The sequence below is a fragment of the Grammomys surdaster genome, unplaced genomic scaffold (assembly GCF_004785775.1).
Source record: "Grammomys surdaster isolate TR1022 unplaced genomic scaffold, NIH_TR_1.0 126187, whole genome shotgun sequence".
Classification (NCBI taxonomy): Eukaryota; Metazoa; Chordata; class Mammalia; order Rodentia; family Muridae; genus Grammomys; species Grammomys surdaster.
Genome location: NW_021620993.1, coordinates 7522786 through 7530206, shown reverse-complemented (window position 1 = coordinate 7530206; position 7421 = coordinate 7522786).

Genomic DNA, 7421 nt, shown 5'->3' with positions numbered 1-7421 from the left:
CACGGACGTCAGACAGGGGCATTGGATCCCCTGGAACTGGAGTTACAGACAGTTAAGAGCCTCCTCCATGCAGATGCTGGAAGCCAATCAAGGATCCTCTGCAAGAACAAGTGCTTTTAACTGCTGAGCCATCTCTCCAGACCCTGGGGAGACATCAGGTGACACTGGAATTGAGACCTGAATGATGATAAATCAGGAGAGTATGGGGATAGAAAAGAGTCAAGCTAAGAAAATAGCAAATGCCTGTTGGGAAGAAGCCTCCAGTCCGGTGTTCGGAGCAGCTGTCACGACCCGAATCCTTAGGGATTTGAAAACACCCCTACACAAGTGCAGGGCAGACACTAGGGGTGGGGCTTGTTTTGCCAGGTCACACACACAAATGAGGCATGGCTTACTGGCTTTGGGGGCCCTGACTGGTCCAAAGCAACAACAAATTCAACTGTGCATCTGAGATTAAGGCAGAAAATCCTCAAGCAGCCAATGTTAGAGAGAAACTGAACAATATAGACCCAGGCTGAGACTGCAAAATAAGGATTGTTATGTGAAATATCTTGATTTTATTATTATTATTTATTGTGGAGAAGTCCAGCGCCTGCTGTAGGGCTGGTAGATGCCTAGGGGGAAGGGACAGGAGAGGGGGAGCCAGAAGGATGCTCTGTGAGCCTATTTTGTGACACACCTTGCCCTGGCAGATCTGTGCCCCTGGAGCAGCCACCACAGGCATATACTGGTCTACTGTGTATGACTCAGCGCAAGGTTGGGAAACACCCTCTCTCTGCACAGTGAAAATGCACCTTCCTCCAGGGCTGGGTGAGCCAACCTCAGGAGAGGAATTCCATAGGCAGTGTGCACCCCTGTGCCTTTGGATGCTCTTGGGTTAGTTCATCATATCTCTGGGCTTCAACGTATAGACTCTGTTGACATCAGTTTACATGCAGTGAAGGAAGGTTTTGAAGAGCCTTGAGTGTCATCTGGTTAGAGTTTGGGAGGAGTCTGGTAGAGAGCAGGAGCCACTGAAGGCTCTTGAGAAGAGGCAAAACAGTAAGGGGAAACAAGGCTTTCTCACCCAAATACCACTTCTCTTTCATCCTTCAAATTCAGAGAAAATAAAGCTTAGATTTTTGATTCATGATTGCTGTCATGAAACACTATGATCAAAAAGCATGATGGGAAGGAAAGGATTTATTCAGCTTACGCTTCCACAGCACTGTTCGTCATTAAAGGAAGTCAGGACAGGAACTTACACAGAGCAGGAACCTGGAGACAGGAGCTGATGCAGAAACCATGGAGGGGTGCTGCTTACTGGCTTGCTCCCCACAGCTTGTTTGGCCTGCTTTCTTATAGAACCCAGGACCACCAGGCCAGACAATGCACTACTCCCAATGGGCTGGGGCTGGGCCCTCCCACATCAATCACTAGTTAAGAAAATGCCCCACAGGCTTGCCCTTAGCCTAGTCTTACGAAGGTATTTTCTTAATTGAGGTTCCTGCCTCTCAGATAACTCCAGCTTGTGTCAAGTTGACATAAAACCAGCCAGCACAGGTAGGAGCCTGCTCTTGTCTTAGAGATAAAGAGTGCCAGGTAAAAAGGAAGCAAATGAAAACAAATTGAAGGGGCCCTCTGCAACTGCCTACTTCTCTGGGTTTGCTTCAGAGTGTGACTTTCAGGATGTCAGCTTCCTCTGAGACAGTGTGGCATCCAGTTTCCAAATGGCTTGGTCAGTGGCTGATAAACCCTTCTGATGGGGACAGCAGGGGCTTCCCTTGCCCAGAGGAGGCTGGAGACTTCCTGGTAAGAAGACCAGCCCCTCCCCTGGATATACCTATAGATATGATAAGAAAAAAGAGCGGAAGAAAGAGCCCAGAAGAGTAAGTACTCCAAATAGTGAGGAACACATTCAAACACGGCAAGGCCTTGCCCTCGATGCGCTGGCCTACTCTCACTGAAGTGCCTGCCCTGGGGGACACTGCCCCTTTCCATCTCCCATTTCCAGGCCCTGGAGTCTCTGAGATTCTCACTCTCACTGGAAGATGTCCACTCAAAAAGCCGCCAGAACTCTTCCTTTTCTTACCCTGCTACTTTCTTGACTCAAAACTCAGGTGGCAAGCTCCCTGATCTTTCTTCCTTCACCTCCTTCCTGTCAGAGGCCGTGGAGAGCTCCAGTTTGACTGCCCTCTTGTCTTCTCTCTTAAACATCAGTAAATTGCTGTCGTTTTCTTCAGAGCCATTTTAAATAATTTTATTTACAAGACTAAGAGCTGGCGAAAGAGCCCCTGTGTCCCCTGGTTACAGCCAGACATTTACACGGGCTGTCCTTGCCATGTCCTCATCCCTGGCTTCTTGTTTGGTGACATTGTTTGTTTGAAGGGTTCTCTCAGTTTTACTCAGTAGCCTGGGCTATCTGATCCACCAGGCTCTGCCTCTCAGATGCTGAACTTACAAATAGAAGCCGCCATTCCTTTTTTATTTATTTATTTTTTTAATATGAGTACACTATCACAGTCTTCAGACATACACTGGATGTGAACCACCATACAGTTGTTAGGATTTGAACTCAGGACCTCTGGAAGAGCAGCCAGTGCACTTAACTGCTGAGCCATCTCTCCAGTCCCAAAGCCGCCATTCCTAACCTCAAGAAATTCTTTTTAGCCTCTAGACCTGAGTAAAATTTTCTGAGCCTCATAGTTCTATTTAATAAAATTGCCATGAAGCAGGGAGGTGGTGGCAGACCCCTTTAATCCCAGCACTGAAGAGGTAAAGGCAACTAAATCTCTGAGTTTGAGGCCAGCCTGGTCTACAAAGTGAGTTCCAGGACAGCCAGGACCACACAGAGAAACCCTGTCTCAAAAAAGTAAAATAAAATAAAACTAAGCAACAACAAAAACAAAACAACCCCCCCCAACAAAACATCAACAACAACAACAAAACCCAACAACTAAATGACAAGAACCATTAGTGTCATGGCTGCCCCCATCTCTCATGGCTGCATTCTACCACCCAAGTCTCAGCTCTGAGTCCTGAATTCTGAACCGTTTCTGTTCTGTTTCAGAACTTGCTCATGGATTTGGTATGCCATGTATGCGCCAAGATACCCTGTGCACACATGGCCAAGTTGATGGGCTACACAGAGAAGCTGATAGGCAAGCTGGGAGACACTGGTGAATGAGCCATATGGATGGCCGAATTCTGATTCACAGAAAAGAACTTGATCCCAATGCTGTTGAAAACACTGGCCCCGGGGCTAGAGAAAAGGCCCAGTAGTTTAGATCACTTGTTGCTCTTCCAGAGGACCTGGGATCTATTCCCAGCACCTACATTGGCAGCTCACAACCAACAGTAACTCCAGTTCCAGGGCATCTGACACCCTCTTCTGGCCTCCTAGGGCACTGCATGCACATGGTGCACAGTCATATGTACAGGCAAACCACTAACACACATAAATATTTTAAAATAGGAAAAACAAAAAGTAAATAAAGTATTGGCCCCTAAGTTCCAAGGTTCAAGTGAGCGCTGCCTGAGAATGATGTGGGTCCCATATCACAAGTGAGCAAGGGTGGACCAAGAGGGCAGTGAGGATGCTCTTGTAACTGCCTCCCTTGTGTTCCTGAACCAGACTTAACTGGAGCTGAGGAGTGGATGGCCCTGATCAGGGACCATGACTTCAGCCATTTGGAGCTCTCTCAGTGGATGAGAAGAACCTGAACTGGAACTGTACAATGCAAGGTCTTAGCAGAGCCTAGACCTTTCTGCAGGCCCAAGTCACCCTCTCTTTGCACAGTAGATAAAATCTCTATGTAAATATTTTTTCTTACTTAAATTGGCAGACGGAAGAAGGGTCACTATTTGGGGGCCAATGTGAGAACTAGAAAAAGACACACACAATGTAAATATACCATTGAAAGTACCTGCTGGAGCTGTATGCCCTTGCTTAGTGTGATACCTGGGTATGGTCCCCAGTGTGAGGAGGAAGAGGTGGAGGATGGGGAGGAGCAGAAGGAGGAGGAGAAGGAAGAGGAAAAAAGAAATAGAACATAAGAGAAGAGGAAGAAGAAAAAGAGAAATAAACGGCCTGATATCCCCAAGGTGGGCTAACAGCTAACAGCACTATCAGCACCTCCATTCCATGGAGTAGAGACCAGACTGGGCTACTTGGTCAAGGCCACACAGCAAGAGGCGAGGACCTCACTACTTGTTGTGTTTCAGGAGCTAAGATATTGACTTCTGAAGCATCCTGGGGTTGGTCCCAACTCTCTGCATCACAGCTATGTAACCTCGGGCAAGTCCCTCTTCTCTCAGATCTTGACTGTGGGCAGTACCCTTGCTACTGCTTAGCACAGTGCCCAGAGGGACACAGCATACAGTTGCTTAGAGGAATAAGCAGCTGCTGTCCGCCAGATTTAGGCTTTTTTTTTAGGGGGGGGGAGCAAGATGCTTAACTGTGGCTCTCAGTCACTCTGTCCATCAAAAGGGTCTGTAATAGCTTGAGCTCATGATGAGGAATAAGTGAGTTACTGTAGGCTGAGCTTTGGTTTTTCCATATGCACAATATATTTTTAAGGCTATTTGAGGCCAGGTAGAGATGATGGGGGACCCAGCCCCCCACTGGTTATAGCTCCGAACACTGCCTTGTCTGCCATTTGGCTATTATTAGGCCCAAAGTCCTCATCTCAAATCCAGATGGGGAGTAAGAGGAAAAGTCAGAGCCTGGGCTGGGAACACGGCTGGGAGGCTGGATGTGGGTTTGGGCCCCACCCTGCCTGCAGCTGGTCCAGCAGCCACGTCTACACTTGGCTCTGAGGTTGGTGCTAAGCCCTCCCTCCCACCACTGCCGCCTCCTCTGGGAAGGTTCTGCAGTCTTAGCATTTTCCTGACAGCCCCAAAAAGGCTGGGCCCGCACAGAGGCGTTGAGTCTATACTGCTTGCCTTGGGAGCCCTTGAGAAAGCAATGTGCCCTCCTCCTATCTGTAGCTCTGCATGTGTTCATGAAGGATTCCTGGGTCTGCTGAAGGAAAAGGGCCCACACATCTGGGCTCAAACGCAAACCCTGCCATCAACACGCTATGTCAACTTGGATAAGAATTACCCTGTCTCTGAACTTCAGCTGTTTTTAATTCTGTAAAATGGGTATATCCCAGTACCTACTTGTCAGAGCTGTGTCCAGGCTTAAACAAGTGATCACTATGTACCAGGTTTAATGTTATTTTTCATGCTTGGGTGTATTGAACCCTGAGAAAGAAAAACAGGATTTAGGATTTATGTGATTTGAGGCCTTCTCCTTGTCCTCTCTGGGACTCAAGTTACCTGTCTGTATCATGAAACGGACATCTAGGACTTTGGGGTGGCAAGAGACAGCTCTTGCATTCCTTAGTAGAGAATTGGTTTTAAAAACCTGATGAAGTATCAAATGCCAAGCTCCCAAAGGGCACCTGATCAGTGATCAGGAACAAGGGTCTGCGTCCGAGTTGTGGGTAACATAGCCTCACTGAGACCGCCTCGTCTGCAGAGGTGACATCTCACAGGACTCAAGGATCTGTATGCTATAACTGCTGCATGGGGTCTGCGTCTGAGCTGTGGGTGACATAGCCTCACTGAGACCGCCTCGTCTGCAGAGGTGACATCTCACAGGACTCAAGGATCTGTATGCTATAACTGCTGCACGTGTATTGGGAACCAGGGTCCAAATCATCAAATGTATCCCATTCGATTAGGGATACATCCTTCTCTCAGCACCGGGGAGACCTTAAAAGTCCCAAGAGGTCCAGGTTAGCCCACATGAAGCCCCCCCCCTTTGTCTCTGGGGCTGTTGTTCCAATGCCCCCTCGGCCTGGCAGCTGTTCTGTCATCCTTTCTCTCTCCTCCAAGGATGGCAGTTGGTCAAGCACAGTTGCCCAGAGACACAGCAGCTGGATGACACCATGGATGTGACAGGCTTGCCAAACTGGTTTGAGAAACAGGTCATCAATGTTGCTCCTCAAGCTGCTGGCTGTGACCATGGGGGCCTCCCCAGCCCCATCTCGGAACCACAGTCCAGCCTCGTTTGCCCGACTGCTCCGGTCTGGTCTCACTGCTTGCATCTGCTGCCTGCTGCTCCTGTTCCTTTGCTCCAGCCTTCTGGATGCCACTCTAAGCTCTGCTCTCGGCGGCTTTTAGAATCTAGGTACCGTCTCTCCTGTTGCCTCTCCTGTACCATCAGCCATCAAAACACCTCTCACTCCTCTAGTCTTTCTGTTGCTCAACGGTCCCCTAGATCACCTCACGCTCCACGGGTCAGGCCTCAGCTAGCCTTGTAGCCACTTATAGGTATATCCTAAGGCTAAGAGCTTCCTGAAAGGCTTATGGTGTTCTGTTGTGCAGCCTGGGAGGGATGCTTAGAAATGCCCAGATCACCACCAAGCGCATTGATCGCCACTGTTCAGAGAAGTAAACTTGAGTCTTCAAGCAGCCCAAGACCTTGCATAGGGCAGAACCAGCACCAAGAGAACACCACGTTTCTTGCCCCTTGCTCTGCCCCAGGTGCGGACTAGGACCCTGACCGGGGCCAGAGAAGCCAGAATGGCTCAGGGAACCAAGCTGCCGGCTTGGTAAAATCATCATTTTTGGACTTGAGCTTTGAAGCAAAATATTGCCCTTGGCCCATGAGCTAGTTCTTCCCCTCCTCCCCAACTCTGCCAGTAACAGGGTTGCATGTGGAAGAATCCAGAGCCTTCCTGTTATAGCCCTTTGGAGGACTGGAAGCCAGTCAGTTGGTCAGTCCTGCAGCTTTTACAGATGAGTGGATAGAAACTCAGGCCTCCCAGGTGTCTCCAAAATTCATTCATCCTTCTCATCGGGCTCTTCTCAGATAGCACCACCCCTATTTCTTATTCTACCCACATTCCGCTCACCTTCTTTTCTTACTCACAAGCCTCCAGTCTTTACTCTTCTGAAAAATGTCCTTTCATCCGATGACTTTCTTTGTACTCATTTTCTTTTTTTTTTTTTTGGTTTTTCGAGACAGGGTTTCTCTGTGTATCCCTGGCTGTCCTGGGACTCACTCTGTAGACCAGGCTGGCCTCGAACTCAGAAATCCGCCTGCCTCTGCCTCCCAAGTGCTGGGATTAAAGGCATGCGCCACCACTGCCCGGCTTGTACTCATTTTCAATGATGTTTAGCATACATAACACCACCTCTGAGAAGCCCTCCAATATTTCTTCCATCTTAGAAACAATAAGGGGAGGAAAGGGGCTCTGGCGCTGGGCAAAATTCTACCATGACGGCTCCATTACCACCTTGGGTTTCAACTTTCTCCTTGTAGAATCTTGCTGTTTTGCACAGTGGTTATCTTGGTGATCTGACATCCAGTGCGTGCTGTACATTCATGGGACATTTTCTCTTCCCTGCCTAGATTATAAAGTTCTTTCACCACTTGCACGGGATCACCC